We start from the raw sequence: 24,472 nt of genomic DNA, 5'->3' as shown, positions 1-24,472 counted from the left end.
TCCGAAAGGGCCACGAGTTCAAGAGTGATAATGTTGAGGGACTAGGGTGGTCCATATGTTTCAAGGTTGAAAGGTGGGGGTAGCGTACGTGATGTAATGCTTAGGTGGATTTAATCTTGGAGATATGGATTCGTGTTAGAGGTTAGAATGTTTGATGTAATGTGTCATATGGCTATGAATGGTAATATGGTGTGAGTGGCTAGTTGGAATGCTGGTAATTGTATTTGGGAACTTTTCTATGTGTTAAAAAGGTTAGGCTATGATCAAGAACCTAGTGAGTGGGTTGACCGAGGAGATGGTTAGTGGTAAGAGGTACTAGTGTTATTTCTGAGGTATGCAAGTGATGGTAAATGTGAAAGAGCGAGTGGTTTATGACATACTCTTACTAACTGATTACTTATGCTATGTGGTGGGCGTCGGGTTGACCGATGAGGCCTACCAGTACGTGTAGTTTGTACTGATACTACTCTTGCTATGTCTTTGACATAGTCTGGATGCAGGTTGGTGATGTTTCATTAAGTGAAGATGAAGAAATTCTCCAGCAGCTTCTACTTTTCCTTCCGCTTGGTGGGAGCTGTCTTTTTTATTATTATATCTAGTTGTACTCTTAATAGCTCTTGTACCTGTTTAGACTAGATCCTTAGGGTTGTTAAATTACTTTACAAGTCTTAGACAGAATTTGTGTAAGAGTCTTATTTAAAAACTTTCGATGTTACATTTTATCACCATTTTATTTACTTTTCTGCATGTTTTAAATATCGAGATATGAGGGTTCTCCTACTTAGGTGGTAGTATGTAGGTGCCCGTACAGCTCGGTGGATTGGGTCGTGACAAATTGGTATCAGAGCCTAGGTTACTGATCTCCCTGTACAAGAGCAAAATGCTGACTAGACTCCTGCGAATTGGTGTGTTGACGTCCACATCTAATCTTCAGGAAGATAGGAAGCATTCTAGGAAGTTGTTTCACTGATTCTCTCCTTTTGTGCGAGTGTCGTTGGTGGTATGAGTTGATTCCAATTGGTATCTCTCGATTCCAATTGGTATCTCAACGAAGTGAACTAGACGTCGTTGTTACGACTGAAAGGACACAACAAGTTAATTGAAACTGGGAAGGTTCCAATTGGTATATGGCCTTAAGGGTTGTAAAAAGGCATGGATGATCAGTAATGGTTATCTATGGAACGAACTAACTAATAAGGTGAAATTGTTCTGCTGTGTAGTTATTACTGTAAATGTGTAATTTTTGTTGTCTGAACTAACTGTGAATGTGAATTGTAATTGCTTGAACGTGATAATGTGCACTATAAATGTGTGTCTGAACATTAAAATGTGGAATGTGTTGGACTAATTGATTGAAGTTATGCGAGTTGTAAGTGTTTGAGTATCGTGAAACTCGAGGTAAAAAGAAGATCCTGATTAGGTTTGATGCAAGGGTTAGATAAACCACGTGGCGATCATAAGGAAGGTCTGAATGTGTCTTGCGCTTGTGTAATAACTGTGTAGATGTTTGGGTGTATCTTGGGGATGTGTGGGTTGTGGTGCTAAATTAATGAGAACGAGTTGGTTCGTGTATCGTGGGATTTACTTAGGATAGACATGATTTCTCTTAGCTTAGAGAGTTATCCTAAATTAATTTGGCAGAGCTAGGAACCTTCGGGAAAATTAGAAAAGAGAAAAGAACCCTAGAAAAATGTTGGCCTGGGTTTCTATTTCTGTTATGGCCGCTGGGGCGGGATTCTTCCCGCCAAGGCGAGGCCGCCAATGCGGAAATTTTCCTGCCAAAGCGGAATGAGGCGAGGCAGAACCTCAGCTTGTCTCCCCTATTTTTCCAAGCTACTCAATAAGGACCCCTAATGGTATCTGGGCTAACCCCCTGCAATTCTATCAGTGTTCAGCAATTGAGAATAGTTTATAAAACTTAGCAATTAATTACGAGTTGCGTAAAATAGCTAGAAAAATAGCATCCATGTGCTACAAAAACTTAGGAAAGTGAAAGATAAAAACAGAGTTGTCTTAAACTTTACAAGCCAAAAGGGGCGGAGAAGAAGCAAATCAAGAACCCTCGGATTGGGAGGTGTCAACATCTGAGAATAGATCCTCTGGAGGCACAAGGCCTTTCACGGCCTCGTCCAGGAAAGTAAAGTGCTGGAAATCCCCTTTATCGACCCGGAGAAGCTCCTGGCCAGGGGCAACGTAAGTGAATATGGTCCTCACGGTCTTCTATATCTGGACCATCAGACGATCCCTCTCAAGACCCTTCCTCCTCTCCTGGCATAGCTCACGACGGAGCATTTCGACCTCTAAGACAGTGATGGGTGGAACCAGAGTGAAGTCAGCAAAGGCACTCCCCAGTCTCTTCCGAACGGCCGCTACATCCTACTCGACCCTTGCACCTGAGAGTGGGCCCTCGTCGTTCGAATCTGCGGCCGCCTTACTGTTGCTAGCCCTGCCCGTTCTCCTCTTCCTGCTCTAAGAAGTAGAACCTGCTCTAACAAAAAGAGGGTGAAGCGGGGGATCCATAGGAAGTACCTCATTGGCGTAAAAAAAGTGGCACTCTCACCCGCTTGCACAGCGCAGTAATAATTCCCGGTAGGAAAAAACCCTTCTTGTTACCACGGTAGAATATCTTCCACTCCGAAATGATCTGCGCCCCCACATTTAGCTCTATGCCCTGTATGGTGCACGCCACTACCAAGGCCCGAGGAAAGGTCACGTCGGTGTAGTTGCCCGAAAGGCGAATCCTCCTAGTCACCAAGTGTAGCCACATCTTAGCATCATGTGACCAATCCGTGCTAGTAATACCCTCTGCAGTAGCCCAGTAGACCTGATCCCGGTGCGCATTCTCAACCAGAGCGTCTCTCAGCCACTCTAGATCTATCTCCCTCAGCTTGGTTTCGTACTCAGCGTTCGAGACCTCCAACACCTCTAGAGCCTCATTAATGGCAGTGGCATTCAGGGGAATGTCAACTCCCCGGATAAGGATGACGGGGTGAGGGTCGTCCCATTGCACAGTAGGCAGGATGGCGTAGAACTCCCTCACCTAAGTGGAACGTGCATCTGAGGGAGCCTCAGTCAATGGAGCCCTTCCAAACTCCATCAGGCGAGCATAAAATGTAGGTCCCTTCTCCTCTAGCTTAGTAACATGAACCCTCTCTCGCAACAGAGCCCTGTGTTGCGGTTGTCGTGATACCTTTCCCGCCTCGCGGTATCTAGGAACTGAATGAAAGGTAAGTTTTCCTCATTTAGACCTATCATTTAGAGAGCCTGCAACAAGTTAAATATAAGTTAGAACACGATAGGATAGTCGGTTTAAGGCTAAAATAAGAAGAGAGAATTTTTTGAGTTAAAGGTGCAGGCCACTGGTCTGGCGTATCCCGCCACAGCAGCCAGAATCCCGCCTTGGCGGGATTATGAAGGCCGTCATAGCGGGATGAAGGTCGCGAGAGCGACCTTCATCTAGGACGAACAAGAGGCACGATAATGGCGCCTCTTCATCCCAAAACCTCTGTTTTTGGCAAAATTTCAGCATATCAGAGTAGATAAACTACCCTAGAACATAAATAAGCAATTATTTTGGCAAAATAACTCCTAAATAAGGCCTAAATTGGAGCTTTACACCTATAGAACCTTCAACTTCCCCCACCTATTTTGTACCGATTTAATCATATTTTTACGAAATTCTTACGTCCAAGACATTGTGGAAATGTTGGGGATGTAAGGGAAGTGCCCATGCTGCATTCTTCTAACAATTTAGTAATCTAAGTTTATTTTCAAATAACTACACCAAAACCGCTTCTATTCAATCAAATAGCAGGATGCAATTGTTGTTATTCAAGTAATGAAGTAAAGAGTGTAAGGAATGCGAGAATTACCTTAGAAATGACGTTCGGAATGATCGAGTCGAGGGAATTTTAGGGTGGTTGTGAGTTTGAAGAAGGGAGAATGAGGAAGCCATTTACCATTAGCAGAAGGTCTGCCGCCCTGGTGGGCCAGACCATGTAGTTTAAACACTTTTGTTTCTTCATGTGTTGCTGAATTCTTCTTCATGTCTTCGGGAATAGTACCTTTCTTGCGTCAACTACTTGAAAAGTCACTATTCCTCGTGGTTCCGTGATGACCCTATTCGTTAGTTTGGAAGTACTCCGAAATAGGGTGTGTGATGATCCAGGCATTAGTCATTCAGGGACGAACGAGGGGTAAATTGGTATTTATTGTAACGACCTGAACCGTCGTTATTTTAGAGAAATAAAAATTTGGTAAAATTCTGGGCCATGGTCCAGCCAGAGCGGGCCAGTTGCCGCTAAGGCAGCGACGCCAGAGTGGGGTAAGTTGGCGCCAAACCGGGATAGGCGAGACAAAATATAAATAACGTGGAATTCTATTTTCTCCTTCCTCCTAAAATACCTAAATTAGTCATAAAACACCCTAGAAACCCCCAAAAAACTGCTCCAAGCTTAGGAAAGTGGGAGGGAGATATTTCTAGCATGAAGATATTGATGGATTGCAGATTTCCAGTCAAGATCACCATCATGAATCTCGAAAACAAGAATCAAAGACCAAAACTTCGTGCAGCTGCTTGGTGCCCAGATAGGCTAGGTTTTATAATTGAGTAGTTATAAATTTGTGCCCTCTGTGTAGTGTAATGATAACCAATTGTAGGATTTATGTGTAGGCCTTCGTGCACCGAACGAATTATGATGTAAACCCAAGGAAGAAGCCTTAGATGATGAACTAGGGCTGAGCATGGTAGAAGGAACGTTTACACGATATATGTCAAGGAATAGTTCATAGGGATGGTTGTGATTCTATGATTGTGTAATGTATGCTTATTCTTGCTTCGTTATGATACATGTAGGTATGCGAAAGTTGCATTGTTGATCATGCTAATTGTAAACGAGAATATGAGAATGATGAATGCCATGAATCATGACTTGATTGTGTGATTATGAGTACGTATTTTGTAATTGTGATTGTGGCTTGTTGAGTTGATCGGTTGCCACATTCCGACATAATTAACTTGGATCGGTTTTCACATTACGGCATAACTAACTTGGATTGGTTGCCACGTTCCGGCATAACAATGGGATCGATTTCCACGTTCTTGCATAAACATTGGATCGGGTACCACGATCCAGTATGCTAGCACTGTGGTTTGGGTCCCATGAGAGGACCAATGATTGGATATACTTGTGCATCTTGTAAGGTGAAATGGAACGTTGTTCGTAACTGATATTTGATGCGTTTTCCGGAGTTGTAAATGAATATGATAATCTACTTATGTTTGTTCTATTATGTTGATTTAACCCATATGCATCTCGTTGTGGAGTGAATTCGGAAGGGCCATGAGTTCAAGAGTGATAATGTTGAGGGACTAGGGTGGTCCGTATGTTGCAAGGTTGAAAGGTGGGGGTAGCGTACATGATGTAATGGTTAGGTGGATTTCATCTTGGAGATAGGGATTCATGTTAGAGGTTAGAAGGTTTGATGTAATGTATCATGCGGCTATGGCTGGTAATATGCCGTGAGTGGCTAGTTGGAATGATGGTAATTGTATTTGGGAACTTTTCCATGTGTTAGAATGGTTAGGCTATGATCAAGAACCTAGTGAGTGGGTTGACCGAGGAGATGGTTAGTGGTAAGAGGTACTAGTGTAATTTTTGAGGTATCCAAGTAAGGCTAAAGGTGAAGGAGCGAGTGGTTTATGGCATACTCTTATTAATTGATTTCTTATGCAATGTGGTGGGTGTCGGGTTGACCGATGATGCCTATCAGTACGTGTGGTTTGTATTGATACTACTGTTGCTATGTCTTTGACATAGTCTGGATGCAGGTTGGTGATGTTTCATTAGGTGAAGAAGAAGAAATTCTCCAGTAGCTTCTACTTTTCCTTCCACATGGTGGGAGTTGTGTCCTTTATTATTTTGTCCAGTTGTACCTTTAGTAGCTCTTGTACCTGTTTAGACTAGATCCTTGGGGTTGTTAAATTACTTTCCAAGTCTTAGACCGAATTTGTTTAAGAGTCTTATTTATAATCTTTCGATGGTACATTTTATCTTCGTTTTATTTACTTTTCCGCATGTTTTAATTATCGAGATATGGGAGTTCTCCTACTTAGGTGGTAGTATGTAGGTGCCCCATGGCCCAGTGGGTTGAGTCGTGACAAAAATAATAAAATCCACTATATGAATGTTCACTGTCTATATCGCTTCATGAAATGAAAAAACTTACATGGAAGATCCCAAGGTTCAACTTTGTTCAAATAAACATCACCAATAGCAATAGCAATGAAATTACTATCCGCAACCCTAGACTCTTGGTTGATGTTACCACCTTGAACTCCTTATTTTTATGCAAACTCCAAATTGTTACAGCCGGTTTCAACTTTTATTTTCTACTAAAAATCATACATTTTTTCAAATCTGTTTTGGCTTCATCAAACCAAACTGAACAATATTCCATCTCAAATTCATATGTAGACATGAAAATGTCTTCCTCATTCTCTAATGTCATGAAATAGGGTATGTCATGATTTTGCATTTCAGACTCACCATGTTCATGATTATGAAGATTTACACTAGTATCATTTTGAACAAAATCTCTAATATCACTGATATCTTCTTCATCAGGTTCACTTTCATCACCATCTTTTTAAGCTTCATTTTCCTCCGAACTTTCATCACTAATTTCAGCATTTACATCATTATATAGATCAATGTTGGTCTCATTATCTCTGTAAAAAAAATATTAGTTAAATTCTAGCAAGATTATGAATATAGAAGTTTGGTTTAAAAGCGATAATTTATACTCTAAAAGGTTATTTCTTTTAATAATAAGAGATAATTTGTGTCTATTGACAATAAAAATTAGCTTATTAAATTGTTACACTAAAATTCAGTAAAATAAAGATTTGTTGTTTTACCTGGCCTCATATTCCCTTTGGCTTTTATCAATATGCATTTGACTACTTGAGCCTTCATCAAATGATTGATGTTCATGCATCGACAATTGTTGGAATGATGGTTGAACAAACGGTTCTTCAAAATAAGATTGATTGACCGTGGCAAATCCATAATTTTGAGTCAATAGATTCATGTGATAACCATGATGACCACTAACTTGAAATACAACATTTTTATTTGTTGATTTGGTCTTTACATACATCTACAAAACATTTATATCAATCTTATCCGCAAATTTTTGAAGTATGAAAAGGAATTGTAGCAAAGATTGGTCATTCTTAATTTTAAACTCAATGAGCCTTGTATTGTTACCTTGAATTGAACATGGATATTTTTCAGAAATATCCATTTTAATATTTTCACTTTTTGTTCCCATTTTTCATGCAACAATCCAACCAATTCAACATAGTTAGTTGAGGTAGACATGCTAATAATCATTCTAGCACATTCAGTATACCTGAATCCGTTCATATTAGTAATTATTTCGCCACCCCAATACAAAGCAACCATCACATTATGTTCAAAGTTTGTCATCATTATCCTACACATAAAAATAAGATAGTTTTTAAAATAATTTTAATAAATTAGAAAAATCATTCTAAAGCTATAGTAAGAACTTAACATAATATGATATATTGACTTGACTTATTTAATTCATACCTGATGAAGTTTTGTGAATATTATTTTAACAACGGGCCACACAAGTAAAAACTTTGTTGAATATTGTTGGAACACGCAGAACATTCTTTACAACAAGATTTATTTTATAATCACATGTGGTTAGTTTGAAAAATAGGGGAATATGACTTTAATAGAGTGTCGTAACTGACAGTCACATTTTTAAGGTAAAACATTACTATGAGTAATGTTTTATGGCTAAATTTGCAGGTTTTGATTGTAAATTTACAGGATTCAAGGGCCCATGATTGGATTCTTAAGAAACATTTTTGTAAGTAACATTTTAGGTGTAAAACGTTAGTATGAATAACATTTTAAATTTGCAGGATATTCTAAATTTGCAGGATTTATTCTAAATTTGCAGGTGGCTCGTGAATTCTTAAGAAACATAACTTTGAGTAACCTATATAAAACGTTACTCAGAGTAACGTATTAGTCTAAAACGTTAATATGAGTAACGTTTCTATACTTAACGCCATTAACTACAATTTTTCACATAGTTGATCCTAAAATGTTATTGAGAAATGCGTTTATACTGGTTTTGCAAAAAAATTAAAAAGCTTATTATTTTGGTGAATTACTTTAAATAATGGCTTAGTTTGGTAAAAAATGAAGGCAATTCCCTAAAATTGGGTGACCATTTAGGGAATTGACTCCTTAAAACGTTACAGTTCAAGTAAAAAAAAGAAGTAATGTTAAATTAAAAGATAACGAAATATGCCCTAGAGAATTTATAGCCTTCGCTTTTGTTTTGTGTCTCCGGAATGTTTGTCTCTTGATAAAAATGTCTAAGGATGGCACAATTTCCCCATGATTATGGTACCTTGCGGCATCAGGTAATGTCTTTTGCTATGGACCTCCTATTGTGAGATCTTTTTGTTCGTCCTAGAATCTTCTATATCGATATAAAACTTTATATGAGAGTGAAAATTGAACCTCCCTTTGCCTTGGGACTCACATCTCATCCCTCTAGGTTTTGTCGTGCAGTTTGCTTGGTGAAATTCTGTCATATTGCTCCATACTTATTCTGATTTTAGCTTTGTTCACCTACAATTTACAAAACACTTTAGATAAGTCCTCAAACATGGAACTAGTTATAACTCACTTGTATTAATATAAATTATCCTCAAAATAAAGTATAAATATGGGCAAATTATAATAAAAAAGAGTATATATTCTCCCCACATTAGTTATTTAAGACTTTTAAAACTCAAATAGAGTGTTTTCATGATTATTGATACATAAGTGCTTAGGATGAAGTGGTACCATGTATAAGTGAGGTGATGAGCATCTATGCGTGTACCAGGTGACATGTGTGAGCAATTAGTTGATTATGTGATTATCAGATTGTGTATGATATTGATGATATGATTTTATTGAGGTTGGATGAGCTTGATATAACACTCTAGCTAGATATATCACACTTTAGGGTCAGGGTAACTAAGACTGGTTGACTCTAGTATATGTGCAACATACATATGTCGCACTTTAGGGGTAACTGAGACTAGTTGACTCTAATACCTATACAACATACATATGTCGCACTTTTGGGGTAACTGAGACTGGTTGACTCTGATATCTGTACAACATACATATGTTATTGTGAAATCATGACATTGATTCTTTCACTTGCTCACTCATACTTGTGCATGGTATGTTTGGCCTGGTAGGCCACTTAACAAATTGTTAGATACTCATACCTTATCTCAAATTTTCAAACACATGCATGCATGCCAATGGAAAATGGTTCTGGTGGAGTGGCATCCCAATGAAAAATTGTTATAGGTGGAGAGGTTGTATGATGGAAAATGGTTCTAGGGAGAGTGTTGCATGTTTGATGAGAAATTTTTTCGGGAAGGTATATCGACTTCACCCCTAATGGAGTACATGTGTATATTGGTTGCATACACGTTCATTCCGATCCATTGCATCATATTGATTGGTAGTTATTTTTCTCGATTGGACTTCAATATATGGCTTTTTAGTTGTGCTTCTTGATGTTTTATTTGTGTAAAGTAGATATTTGGTTTTGAGATGGATAAATGTTAATTACTCCCTCTATCCCACTTTATATGATTATTTCATTTTTAGTCAGTCCCAAAAAAAAAAAACATTTCTATATTAAGTGACAATTTAATTTTAAAATGCTTATTTTATCCTTAAAGAAATTATTTATAGTCACACATATATCTATCATTTATTTTAGACTATAAATTTTATAAGTTTTCTTTTCTTTCTTATACTCCGTATTAAGTCAAACTAAGTCATACAAAATGGAACTGAAAAAAATATTATCTGCGGAATAAAGAGCCCCCGCCTACCTTTTTTAGATACGAGTGAGTGAGCCCTTTTTCTTCTATGAATGAATGACCTCTCCATTTATTTTCAAGATTGCTCTTCAAACCACCCTATGAATCTCCTCTATGAAAAGGTTCTATCGTAATCACTCTCAATAAAACATCCATTTCCTTTTCAAATGAAAAGAGAACTAAACTATTTTCTTCGTCATTGAAATCCTCCATTCAATCGTAGTGCGGCGCTCTTAAAAAACTCAATCCTGAAACGAATAGGAGGGAGTATTGTTTATGCTATACTTATGTACTCATTCTCGTTTTTTTCAATAGCTAAGTTTTATCAATACTTCGAGGAGAGTAAATCGATGATACTTATTTGGTATGCATGTTTTAACTCATAATACACGTGTTTTTGCCATAAGGTGCAAATTTTGTTGTGAGTGCTAGTGAAGCACACCCAGCTATTTGAGTTTATTGTACTCTATTAGAGATCTTATAGTTCGCTTCATGGTTGATTCACAACGTCGGTATCCTTCTATCCATTTTATTTATTGTCTTTATTCAAGATAGTTGTATTTGTATTGGAGATTAAAAACTATTTAAAGATCTTGTACTTGTGACTTCTAGGGTTTGGAGTTGTATTTCCTTATTTACACATTTTATGACTATCAGACTAAATTTATGGATATTCTTATGAATTTCCTCACTTAATTTCTGTTAAATAGATAATAAATGGTCCAAAAATTTTATGCTTTGCGTAACAGCGTAGGTATAGATGCCTTCAGGGGTGATAGGTTTTGGGATCGTGACAAAAAGATTGAAGGAAAATATTTTATTTATAAACTCAAAAGTTCTATATGTTTCTGTATATTTCTGAAAATAACTAATAACATACCTATTTATAAAACCAAAAACCGAATTAGACTAGGACTAGGAAATACTCTAACTAACAAATCCTATTTAAAATAAATAAATAAATACCATAAATAACAAATCCTAATCAACTTAGGATTCCTACTACAATTTTGAATTATTATTTCCAACATTCTCTTGTAATTCAAAGTTGTATACTCTTGTCTTTTTCTTGTTGTTGTTGTTGTTGTATTGGAGTACTTCTCTTCAATCTTCAATTGTCGAAGTACTTCTATTCAATCTTCAATTGTTGGAGTTCTTCTCTTCAATGCTCATTCTTTTTGGTTGTGTTGGAGCACCTTCGCTCCAACTTCCAAGTGTTGGAGCACTTTCTCTCCAACTCATGATATTTTTTTTCTTGGTTGTGTTGGAGCACTTCTCTCCAACTTCCAAGTGTTGGAGCACTTTTTCTCCAACTCACAATGTTTTTTCTCTTGGTTGTGTTGAAGCACTTCTCTCCAAATTTCAAGGTTGATGTCCTTCCCACCAACGCCTTTTTTGTTGTTGGTGTTGGAGCACTCTCTCTCCAACTCTCGTTGATGCCCTTCCCATCAACTCCTTTTCTTTTTGTTTTTTTTGGTGTTGGACCACTCTCTCTACAACTCTTGTTGATGCCCTTCCCACCAACTCCTTTTTTCTTTTTGTGTTTTTTGTTTTATTTAAAATAAAAACGAGGTTTTAAGAGTTGCCACTTAATTTTTAAAGGAAAATTAAGAAAACTATTTTTTCAAAAGATTAAAACAGAAAATCGAATGAAAATATTAAAGGGGGTTCGGGGTTCATATTAACATTTCGGGAAGGGTTTGAAAACACCCGAAAGGCTCGCTAACACGCAGTTATGCAGTAATTAACTTATTGGCTCTTTATTTTAAAAATAAAGCATGCTTGAATAATTAAGAAGTAAACAACTTTAAAACTTAAAGTTATCTTAAGGGGGAAAAAAGAAAATATTAAAAATACTATTTAAGTAAATATTTTTGCAAATATTCTAAAAAATAAACTATACTTTTATAATTTTTAAAGTTATGACTAATTCATTTTTGGGGACTTGAAATAGAGCAAAGCCATAGAATTAATTAGCAAATAAACGGTTCAACAAATACGAAAGAGATGAAAATAAAGAGAGAGACTAGGGCCCAAGTTTGGTTATGTGTCCGTCTGGGCCAGTACTTGGGCGTAATTTCATTTTTGGATTGTTACCCCAGAGGATGAGCTTTGGCCCATTTGTTTCAAAGACCTGCTGGAAATTGTTTAAGGCTTTTGTGCCTATTTGCCTTGTAAAATCTATGTATACCACTGTATACGGGCCATATTTTGGGTTCGTATTTCTGCATCATTCCTGCATGTCAGCTTTTGACCTATATTCCGTCTTTGAACCTGTATCATTGTATTTTTTGTGACTGTATTCCAGTGTATACAACAAGTATATCAGTGTATATAGACCACATCTCAGCCTATTTGCAAATTTCCACAACATGAAAATTCAATTTTCAGCCCATATTTATCGTCATCAACCTATATGTCAACTCCAAAGACTCGGCTGACTCGATAGAAGTGGATTTGAGCCTTAATGGCTCTCTCGAAATGCAAGGCAAAAATAATAATGGGAGTTCATAGCGAACTCGGGTAGATTTCATATTCATAAAAAAAATTCAGACAAAATGTAAGTAGCCATCCGCTAATTTAACAAAAAGGAAACCGAATAAAACTGAACCAACATGCTGCAACTTCAAGTGCATATTACAACAATGGACAATTCATTTTGAGCATGATAAAAATTACAAATCAATAAATCAACCACATAGCTGCGTACTGGTGAAAACAAAATTTCTAAACTTAACTCTTAAAATGCCAACAATAATTAACTATAATGAAGGAAACACAATATCAAAGATGGAGGCATGGGTCAACTTGCATAATAATCATTTAGAATGCAAACAAGTGAGCTGAAGAGGTCAAGCTTACTAACTGACAATTGCCATGGTCTACAGTAATTTGCCATGTTCAATGTAGGGAAAAGGCATAAATTCCCCCTTCAACTTGTACCAAAAAGTCAGTTACGCACTTCAACTATTATGACGACCTATTACACACCTTTACTACTTAAAAGTGAATTTATTTACTCCCTAAAACTGACGTGGCAAAAAAATAAAATAAAATAAAAAACTGGCGCGTCAGAAAAAAATAAAGTTAAAAAAGGAATTAAAAAAATCAAAATCTTCCTTTCTCCTCCCATTACCCTTTAGAAAAAGAATTAAAAAATCAAAATCTTCCATCCCCACCCATTACCCTCTTCTTCTTCATTTTTTAATTTTCATCACAACTTTTTATTTTTCATCACAACCTTAAAGATTCACATTGACGTGAGTGTAATAGTGGTGTTGTTGGTTGTTCAGATTATTTGTTAGTTATTCAGATCTGAAAGTGTGGAGCTCTTTGGAACTTCATCAGAGCCATGGCTGAAGCTTTGAGCTTGCCGACACACCTGTAAAACAAATCAAAAGAATAAAATCGCAAAGGGAAAAGGTAAGGGGGTTTGGTTTGGTGTTTGTTGGTGATTGATTTGGATTTTGAGTGGCTGTTTTGTGGTGGTTGTTTGGTGGCCGATGGTTCGTCGAAAAAGAAGAACAAATGGCGTTGTGGAGGTGGACTTATGGTGGTGATGGGTTGGTTGTTCTTCGTCGGAGAAGACAAAGAGAATTCTTGTATAAATTCAAATGAATGATTTCTCCAATGAGATTAGAGATTAAGTGAGTGGGATTATAAAAAAGATATAACTATTAGAGAATTTTAATAATTAATTAGATATTAATTAGTGTAAAATAGAGTTAACGAAAAGAAAGTTAATTAATAAAGAAAAGAAAACAAAAAGAATAGAATAAATTATAAAATTTGACATGGCGCTGACCTGGCGATGACGTGGCAGCGAGTGTAATACACTACATGTTGTGAGAGTGGTGTTACACGTCTCAGGGTGGAAATAAATTCCCTTTTAAGTAGTAAAGGTGTGTAATAGGTCGTCATAATAGTTGAAGTGTGTAACTGACTTTTCGGTACAAGTTGAAGGGGGAATTTATGCCTTTTCCCTTCAATGTATTACTACTATGAACACAACATTTCGCTAAAGAACGCAGTCAAATCAAGTGTTTTTTTTAAAAATGTTACAACTAATCCAAATTAACCAAGTTAACACATACAAATAAGTGCATAAAAAATCAAAGCAAATGTCAAATATTTAAGCTAACCTGAAGTAGTAGGCATAATAGTACAAAATAAATAACAAAAATGAGAATCACTGACACTACAGGGAGAATGTCATCGACTCGAGTTAAAATGTAGCATTTTCGACTTAAAATCCAATGGCATGAAGACGAAACTTGATTAAAACACGTCATATTAAGCAACAAGACAACAAAGATATTCAAGAAATAGATAAAACTAAACGATTAGAACAAACATGTGACTATACCATATATGTTAACAAAATAAGTTGATTTGAGAAGTCATGCTGACATGAATACCAATATTAAACAGTAATCAAGTCACACACAGTACCCTGATACATAAATGTTGTATAAACGAAGCAGAACAGACCCCATGACTAAGCAGTAGACCCGAGAAAGAAATAACGGACGAGTAGCCAAAAACATAAACACCAAATACGAATTTGCAATCTCTGACTAGACCAAATAACAAAATCATATAAGAACAAATATATCGCATTGAAACATCAACCAAACAACTATAACTAACAACAAGCAGCCGCATAATAATACTTTTCTGACATTTAAAAAAAATATTATTTTCTTGAAACAGAATAAAATGTGAGGAGAATATTATAAAGGAGGGGACAATTACCTTCTTCTCGGCAGCGACTGGAATGATGATGACGAGCTGAAGGCAACGAGCTTTCACCACCAAAGCACGACTCGAGCAGTAACCTAGAAATCCAAACAAAAACACAAACAAGGAACTTCTCACAAATTTAGAGATAGAGAACTTGTTCAAGAATCTCTCAAGTGTCAAAGCGGATAACCAAAAGAAACCTTTTATGGGCTATTCTTTTTTGTATGTCAATTCCGTCCAACCTCAAGGACTAAGGAAAAGAGGGCTTAAATAGGAGGAGATTAGAGCATATTTTGGGGGCAAAAGGACGAGAGCTTTTGGATAAAAACAAGGCCCACCAAATTTTTGAATTCTAAAATCTCTCAAAAAATAAAGGAAAAACAGAATTTTGTTTCAAATTTGCCCAAATCTGAAAGGGAAAGGGGTGAGGTGGACGCTGTAGATGAATCAAGCATCCTTGCAATGCTACGTGGCTTCAATCCCGCGATGCAAGGATGAGACGTGTCTGCAAGGATGAATCTCCAGTCTGTTGTAGCCAAAAGCACTGTACGAGAACAGTACTTGACTGAGGAAGAAGACGTTGGGATGTACTGTTTACGCCATTTCTGCTTTCCGTCTCCTTATGAACGTTAGCGTAGTTCAGAATTGTCGTTTGGTGCCATCATTGATGTCGTTCAGAACAGACATGAAGACGTCGTGTGATTGCGAGTTGTTGTTGTCATATTTCTGCATACAACTGCTGCTTAGCGTGTTGAGCATCTGGGTTCTTTGTGAATGAAAAATGGGCTGGGTCGGATTAAAGGAGAATTGGATGGGGAATTGGCCCAAAGAGTGGGCGGCTGGATTGAAAGATAGGATTGGGCCTACTGAAATTGGATCTACTGGCCCAAAATTGGTTTTTGCAAATAAATTTCAATTATAACCAAATTGAATCCAATTGATGAATTTAGTCAAAACTTAAGCAAGACGAGTTTATAAACTAATTAATGAGCTTCTTAATCTTAACAAAATTAAATAATTATATTATTTGTAAAACAATTAAATTAAATACAAACTAATTAACTCAAAATTATAATTATAATTTAAACTAACTAAAATAATAAAATACTTAACTTAAAATGTGAAATCCTTTGAGATGATTTTTGAGTATTTATAAAAATATACTACTTACCTACATAATTATATAAATCTTATTTATTATTCAATTTTTTTATAAAATTAACAAGATTATTTTTAACAACTTGAAAAAAATTGTTTTGAATTTATAAAGTTAATTGTTTCAAATCGTTTGAAGTTAAAGAAGCTTTAAAATTAATTTATATTGTGGATGGTCAAAATTGGGTGTCAATATTTTTTTTGGTGTTGGAGCACTCTCTCTCTAACTCTCGTTGATGTCCTTCCCATCAACTCCTTTTCTTTTCGTTTTTTACCTTTTGACTTTCTTGAACTTTTAATTTAGATAAGAGTTTCTTCCTCTTGTGCTTGGTTGCACTTCTTTAAATCTGCTATATTTTTGTAAGTCTTTCCTCCTAGCATGTTCTATTCATGCATATATTATTAGTCCAACTTTTGTCAACATGGTCATTGGCTAGACGGACAACATATATGGGTCATAGCCGCCCGCCGGCAGCGAAAACTCTTTGATCTTCTACCAGGATCATAAAAGCTCTAATACCAATTTGAAGGAAAATATTTTATTTTATAAACTCAAAAGTTCTATATGTTTCTGTATATTTCTATGTATTTCTCTGTATTGAAAATAACTAATAACATCCTATTTATAAAACCAAAAATCAAATTAAACTAGGACTAGGAAATACTCTAACTAACTAATCATAATTACATAAATAAGTAAATACCATAAATAATAAATCCTAATCAACTTTGGATTCCTACTCCAACTTTGAATTATTATTTCCAACAAAAATGGAGCCACGTTGGAGAGATCTACATTTTAGGCTTAGTTATGGGGTACTTTGGGGCATATGAATTGCCCTCATATAAATATTTCATTACCCACCTTATTTAATTTTGGAAAAACTAGCTAACTAGACATATATCACTACCATATTTACTAATCTTACCTCTAGTTTCAAATAATTACATATATTACCACTTTTAATATTTTATACCATATATTTTAAAAGATACAATCAGATATACAAATCTCTTAAAATGAGATTGATTAATTATCTTTACATTTACATACCTAAATTAATGGTAACTAACCATTTGAATTTTTTCTTTATCTCCAACGTATCCCTTGCCAATCACCTTACCCAACAATAATTCTCATCACCACCTCCATGTCCTCCACCACTTATATCCACCATCTCTCTCTTCCTTCATCGTCTTAAATCACATTTTCAACTTCAACTATTAAAATTGAATCTTGGTAATCAACATTATATGTAGAGTTTTGTTACTATTGTTACATTATTATTCTATATCTAGTATAGAGTTCTTCCTTTTCATGTATCTAAGATATTAAGCCTCAATTACTCCTCTAATTAAGAAAAATAAGAACATTGTAACACTCTGGAAGTTAGTAGACTAAACTAGAGCTTAATGTGAGGGTCAAAGTCTTGGATGTAACTCCCCGTACTTAAAAATAAAGGGTTTTGTGTTGGAACATCAAGGTACGACCCCCAAGGACCAACCATGGGTCCTTGAGGAGAACCCCTAGAAAACTGCATGTATAGTGACCAACGGAAGGGACCTACGCCCCGTTGATCAGTCCACGCTTGTAGGTGAGGGGCCGTGGGTCAAGGCCCTTAAACCAAGTCTCTAAACCCCAACCTACGCTTCACCAGCACAGGCCGTGGGTCCAACCACGTTCGTCAGTGAGGGTCGCGGGTGGTAACTTGAGGATGATTTTGAGGAGTTAGTTTAGGGGCACTTTGGGGTTTTTCGGTTTTAATTAATATTAAGTGGTGTCGTTTCAGCCTACTTTAGACCACCTATATAAGTATTTTAGACCACTAAATTAATTCATTCACCTCATTATTTCTAAAACCCAAAACTACTCCCAAAACTTCATCCTCTCCTAATATTCTCTCTCTAGAACTTCAAGGAAGAAGAAGAAGAAGGAAGTTCGAGCTAGGGTTCAAGGAGCAAGGTATTCTACTCAAATTCATTGGGTTTCATTGCTAAGGTATGGTAGCTCTTCGTCCATGGATAGAATTCATCCATGGAGCCCCTTCAAAATCCCATTACAAAGATAGAAATTCCCCAAAAGCTACGGTTTGATTCCAAGTCATGAATTCCTTTCAAAAACGATTATAATGCTTGAATTACTTTATATTATGATTGAATTAATGATTTATTATGGTTTTTATGTTGAAATCACCAAGAATCCATGAAATCCCCATATTCCCTAATTATGATCTTATGATGTGGGTGTGTTGATGAAAGAAGGATATTATGGAATTATGCTTGTAGTAATTGGATTACTTGAATTATGTTAATATACATGCGTAATGTAGTGAGTTCTAGATGTGTTGATTTATATGAGCTTTGATCCTTGAAAGGGCAATTTATGATATTATGCATGATTATGAAGTCTATGCTTTAAGAGCACTTTGAGAGTGAAGTGTCTATGATTATGATCTAGTTGTTGTGTTGTTGAAAGGTTATTCTCATATACACAATTATGCATGAATATGATATGATGTGAAAGGTTTTCTCACAATATGATGATTCTAAGTTTGAAAGGCTTTCTCACCTATTGAATCTATATGTAGACATGGACGGTGAAAGGCTACTCTCACGCATGATCTAAGAGCTATCCTATGAATTATGTTGGATTGAGTGTCAAGACACTCTTCCATGAATATGAACTTAAGTCAAGACTTAATGTGTAATCCGTGGGAATTAATGCTTAGCACCGAGTGGATATTGTATATGAGATGGAAGATTTTACACTAGTTGAGTCTGGCTTCCAATGGGACCTTCTACACTAGTTGAGTCTGGCTTCCAATGGGACCTTCTACACTAGTTGAGTCCGGGTTCCCAAAGTATGTCTCATGAGATGGAGACCTTTTACCTTAGTTGAGTTCGGGTTTCTAGTAGCAATCTTCTTATCCCATAAACTGTGTGCCTTCATAGGTATTTAGCTAGTGGATCCACCTAAGATAAGAGTATTGTTCTACCTTAGGCAAGTAGAGAAACCCTTTTCGGTGCGGGAGTCACCGGATTCCATGTTTAGCTCACATGGTCTCATGTCGGTTAAGGCTTATTCCCACAACAAGAATATGAACTATGAACTATGGTTACTCAAGAAGTTTTACTTAGCATGGGTGAGATTTATGGGGTCTTATTCATGCATTGCACAAGTATGCTTTGAGGGTATTTATGAAGTGTTTCTCTTATGATATGATGATCAATGTATTCACTATCCTTATGACTTATGCTTCTCCACTATCTTCACAATGATGTTTTAACTTAGTAAATTGCATGCATTCAAATGAAATATCCCTTTCTGCATGTTTTCAATATTTTTATGAATGGCTATCATACTTAGTGCATTTTTGTACTAACGCCTACTTTTCCTACATTTTCCCCCAAGTGTAGTGTCCGGTTCTCAAGGTGATCATCGTTGTGGCTAAAGCTTAGATTTGCTTATTCTCCTAGCTTGTTGGTGAGTCCTCATGATTTGAGGACGGATGTTAGCTCATTGTAGTTCATTTCTTGTATTTCCTTTTCGGACTATGTTGTATGGGTTGTGTCCCTTTCTCACTTCGACTATTGTAATAGATGGCTAAATTGAGACAAGTCTAGACTTCCGCTTTCTTTTATGAAAAACTTTTAAGACTTGAAATGTGTTTTACTCTTTATTGTTCTATTCTTATGTTATGATATGTTAAGTGGCTTCCAATTTATATGTTTTTATATATCAGAGCTATGGATAATAAGAAACATGGTAAGAAAAATACTAGTAGAAAATTAAGAAAAATAAGAAGAAAATTAAACAAATTATATCCGGAATATAAACAACTTAATATCACAAAGACTGATAACGAAAAATTAAATCAATTAATAGATAATATATCTAAAATAGAATATAAATATATTCNCTCATTGTAGTTCATTTCTTGTATTTCCTTTTCGGACTATGTTGTATGGGTTGTGTCCCTTTCTCACTTCGACTATTGTAATAGATGGCTAAATTGAGACAAGTCTAGACTTCCGCTTTCTTTTATGAAAAACTTTTAAGACTTGAAATGTGTTTTACTCTTTATTGTTCTATTCTTATGTTATGATATGTTAAGTGGCTTCCAATTTATATGTTTTTATATACTAATTTTTGAAAACGTGTGTTACACATTAATCTCTAATTTTTACTTTAAGTTTGTATTTCAAAATAGTGAATCGATAACTATATCACTTGAGAAAAAATTAAGAGGAAATTTACACAAACATATTCATTGCATTATAAGGAATTACAAGAAGCAACAAATTTTCTGTACTACAAATTTAAGAAGCAACTCGCTCAAGAAAGAACTAATCTGTTGCTGGGATTTAAGAGAGAGGTGTAGTCTTGAGAAATCTTATAGCATATTGCTGTGATCATGCTTTAATCCTTGTGAGTCCCTCAAGTTACATCACTACATGGTCTCCTTATATAACTATTTTTTTTAAAAAAAGACTCTTGTTCTCCTCTCAAAATAATCCTATACATGTATCTCTTGCTCTTTTCTCATACACATTTTCATGCATATATTTATTTTTCACTTTATGATTGTTGCTATTAAATGTTAGTGATTGCCATATAAAATGTTTAGATTTTTTATTGTTACAAAGATGATAAGTATACATTATAAACACTTAGAGGGTGTTTGGATTGGCTTAAAAGTTGGTCAAACCTATTTTTAAGTCAATTTTTGACTTCTGGAAGTGTTTGGCTAGCATAAAAAATAACTTAAAATAAGTAAAAAAAATGACATAAAATAAGTTTAAAATGACTTAAAATAAGCCAAAAACCAAAAGTAGGTCTACCCCTACTTTTTATTTTTGACTTAAAAGTCATTTCAGTTTGATTTTTTATTTTTGACTTAAAAATTATATTTTTTAAGTCAATCCAAACTGACAATTAATTCGCATTTAGTGCTAATAAGTTGAAATCTCTTAATTCTAATACCAGGGAAAAGGCATACACGTTACTTTACTTTCTTTTGGCTAATTCATCATATAATTTAATTAATGATCTTTTGGTTACTTATTAATAAATGAGTTACAATCCAAAAAATAATTTAAAAAATATTATTTAATATTTAATTAATTTGATTTATAATATTAAAATTTAAAGTAGATGGCAAAATCGTAATTCGATTTCGAGAAATGAAGCATCCCAGTTTTAGTATGATACAAGGATGATTATCCATATATATATATATATATATATAAAAGTTACCTAAGTTTCATAAGTGGTCCCTAAATTATATTTCCTTAAACCAAAACCAGACAACTTATTTTATAACGTAAAAATCATTAGACACTGACCATTATATTAAAAAATCACATTGCTAAAAATTTAAACTTGTGTATTGTAAAGGGGAATTTCAATCTATCTTAATGATGCTAAGGGCATTGAAAAGCTTCTCTAATGTATCTGGGTTGGACACAAATGCAGTAACATCAAATATATATGGAGTGAATATGACAAGCCAATGTTTAAATGATATTTGTGAGTTGACTTAGTACCAAAAAGAGGCCTTGACTTTCAGATAGATATCCCTCAAGATAGATATACATATACATATATGATTTTTTCCGAAGTTAATGGATGCACGTGCACACAACCTAGAAGGGTGGGTTCGCCTCTAGAGATGGGTTGATCATGTCTACGTCAAGGGAACATAGAGGCAGACCCACATGCACCCGGTAACTTTTTCTAAAATTTCGTATATATGTATGTGTATAGATAGTTGATAAAATTATAATATATTTGATTGTGCACCCTTCTAACAAGAACTCGCCTGAGCGCACTGGCAAAGCCGCCATTTCAAATAGCGACCACGTGAGTTTGAATCCCACTAAAGGATTTATTTTTTTAACTTTAAAATCAGTTTTTACTTTACAATTAACCTTTTTAGAAAATTGTTTTTTATTAAAACTCATTTTTGCCACCTCATTGTCCCCACCCCCTTTCTTAACCACCTTTTTTTGCCATCTCATCTGGCCCATTCCTTTCTTAATTGATTATAAAAAGAACAACTTTCACATATAGCAAACACAAAAATCATATTTGTATGTTATAACTATAGTTTGCATAATTGCACTCCATAGCGAACATAATTATGTATATTTCGCTATACATATACAAAAGAAAGCAGTTGTATAAATTTATTTCGGTATACATATACAAAAGATCAATAGTACAACTTGTGTTTGTATAAAGCGAGAAAGAGAGAAAGACAAAAGAAAACTGGGCTGGGGAAGATCATATTTGTATAATCATAAGTGTATATGATGAAAATATATGCATTTGTATTTGTATATACAATTTTCTCTCACTTTATACAAACACAAACGCAATGTATACATTTGTGTTTGTATAACGTGAGAAAGGCAAACGAGATCTGGGAGACGGGAGAGAGGGGAACAAAAATATATGTATATATACAATTTTCTCTCGCTTTATACAAACACATACACATTTTATACAATTGTATTTGTATAAAAAGCGAGAGAGGTGAGGGAGACTGCCAGCGAGAACGAGAGTGGCGAGCGAGATTCACCAGGAGAGAGGCGAAATAGCAACAGTTTACTATGGGGTACAATTAAATCAAACTATGGTTATAGCATTTAATTGAATTAATAGTTTGCTATTATATACAATTTTCCCTTATAAAGACAAATAAAACCCCTAACACAATTCTAAACAAAATATAAGACTGCTAGAAAATCTACAACTTACCACTAACAAGTATTCTTCGCTGCATAATTGAAGTCCTACCCCCATTATCACGCATAAATTGACAACTTCTTTACAAGTGTATTATTTTGTAAGAATTTGTGTTGATTCTTGTGATTTGAAATGAATAGATTTTTGACGAAACATAATTTTTCTCAACCAAGTGCTAGTTTTAGAGACAATTCTTCGCATTTTATTGATGAGTTTGATTTGCAACCACTTAATCCAGATTCTGGAGAAAGAATATCAATTGATAAATATAGCCCTAGAATACGAGATGAAGTGAGAATACACTATATTCAACAAGGGCCTTGTCAACCCCGTATATTAATGATTAATGAATATCCTCAAATTAGATTCGAAACGAAAATGCGTCGATTTTGTAAGACATGGTTTAAGGGCTCATATTGTAGATGGTTTGAGTTATTTATTCAAAATTCTAAAATACTCTTGATAAAAAGTTGATTGTTCTTCTTTTGATTTTTTTAATTATAAAGTTCAATATTTGTTAAAGTGAAATAAAATAATAAAATTCACTATTATAATTTATTGGAGTCTCAAAATTTTGGATGCCTAAGCAGGGCGCTTTGCTAACCTTACCCTTAACCATGGCCTTACCCTTGAGGCCACTCTTAGTGGTCTCCCCTTATCTTCAAATCTTGGGTTCGCCTCTGAGGGCACAAACTGGTGGCAATATGCTATTCCACATGATAGATGTTAGTATTGGAAAAAGATGTGTCATCAATTTGCACCAGGATACAACCAAAATGGATGACTTAAACTTGAGGGAAAATACATACTAGCAAGTGGGTATACATGGGGAAGAGGCGAGCTAAAAGAGTGGCTATGGAGCAGGTAGAGTTGGTGCAAAAGAATTCTTCCTAAGTACAATTTTATCTGTTGGTTATCCCTTCACGGGAGGATCTTGTTGTTCATCATGTATTCCAAAGATACTTAAAACAAAAACTTTGAAGAACTTGATAAGAAACAACAAAGTTTAAAGAGTTTTCAAAACTAGAAAATTAATACGAGTAGAGAAAATAGAATCAGAAACAAATTAGAAACAATATATTTCTCAAAGAAGATAATTGAGCCCACTGAATGCACAGTGTCCCCTTAAGAAAATTATTCCCCTCAAGTACCCGAGGTTAATGGAATACATCCTCCCAGGATAGAATGATCTTACTCACCGGTGTATCGGTACCTAAAACCACGGTTTCAATGAACCACTCAACGATAGTAAAATACACTTACAATACTAGATTTAATAGTAGTAGATGAAGTGCAGAAAATTGGTTCTCTTAAAATGAGAGGAAATCCCTCTTTTTATAGACAACAAAGGGCAGTGTGAATAAGTTCTTATTGTGCCTTACCAGAAAGGTCACACGCCTTTGGAAAAGTCATAATCTTTTGGAAAGGTCACAACCTTTAATAAGAGTCACAACTTTTCATAAAAGTCACAATTCTTGATAAAAGTCACAACTCTTCATAAAAGTCGCAACTTTTCATAAAAGTCACAACTCTTCATAAAAGTTGCAACTCTTCATTTTCCATTCACACCGTTTAAAACCCAACAATCTCCCGCATTAATGGGGAATGACTCTAAGACAACGAAACGTACAAGTGTGTATACTTTACAAGCAAGAATTAATTACATCTGGATACGTAGGTTTCCCTTTGAACTTTCCGCAGTGAACATATATCGGATATACTCGGTCAATCAGTAGATTTGATATCTTTGAACCGTCAAGCTTTGGTGTATACATAGACAACCATGTGTTACACATTCAACCCTTTACAATTTATGGTTTTTACAGTTGTGTTCGTTTCAGCCATGAACACCTAATGGTTTCATGAGTGTATAGAGA

At 35.3% G+C, this 24,472-nt stretch overlaps 1 pseudogene; it reads right to left on the bottom strand.

Annotated features, from left to right (window-relative positions):
• Positions 1-2,052: 2,052 nt before the first annotated feature.
• Positions 2,053-24,472, bottom strand: part of LOC125847008 (F-box/LRR-repeat protein At3g59200-like) — a 29,994-nt pseudogene continuing 7,574 nt past the window's right edge.

The sequence above is a fragment of the Solanum stenotomum genome, chromosome 12, assembly GCF_019186545.1.
Source record: "Solanum stenotomum isolate F172 chromosome 12, ASM1918654v1, whole genome shotgun sequence".
Lineage (NCBI taxonomy): Eukaryota > Viridiplantae > Streptophyta > Magnoliopsida > Solanales > Solanaceae > Solanum > Solanum stenotomum.
The sequence above is the reverse complement of the archived record's forward strand: the minus strand, read 5'-3'. Positions and strand labels throughout refer to the sequence as shown.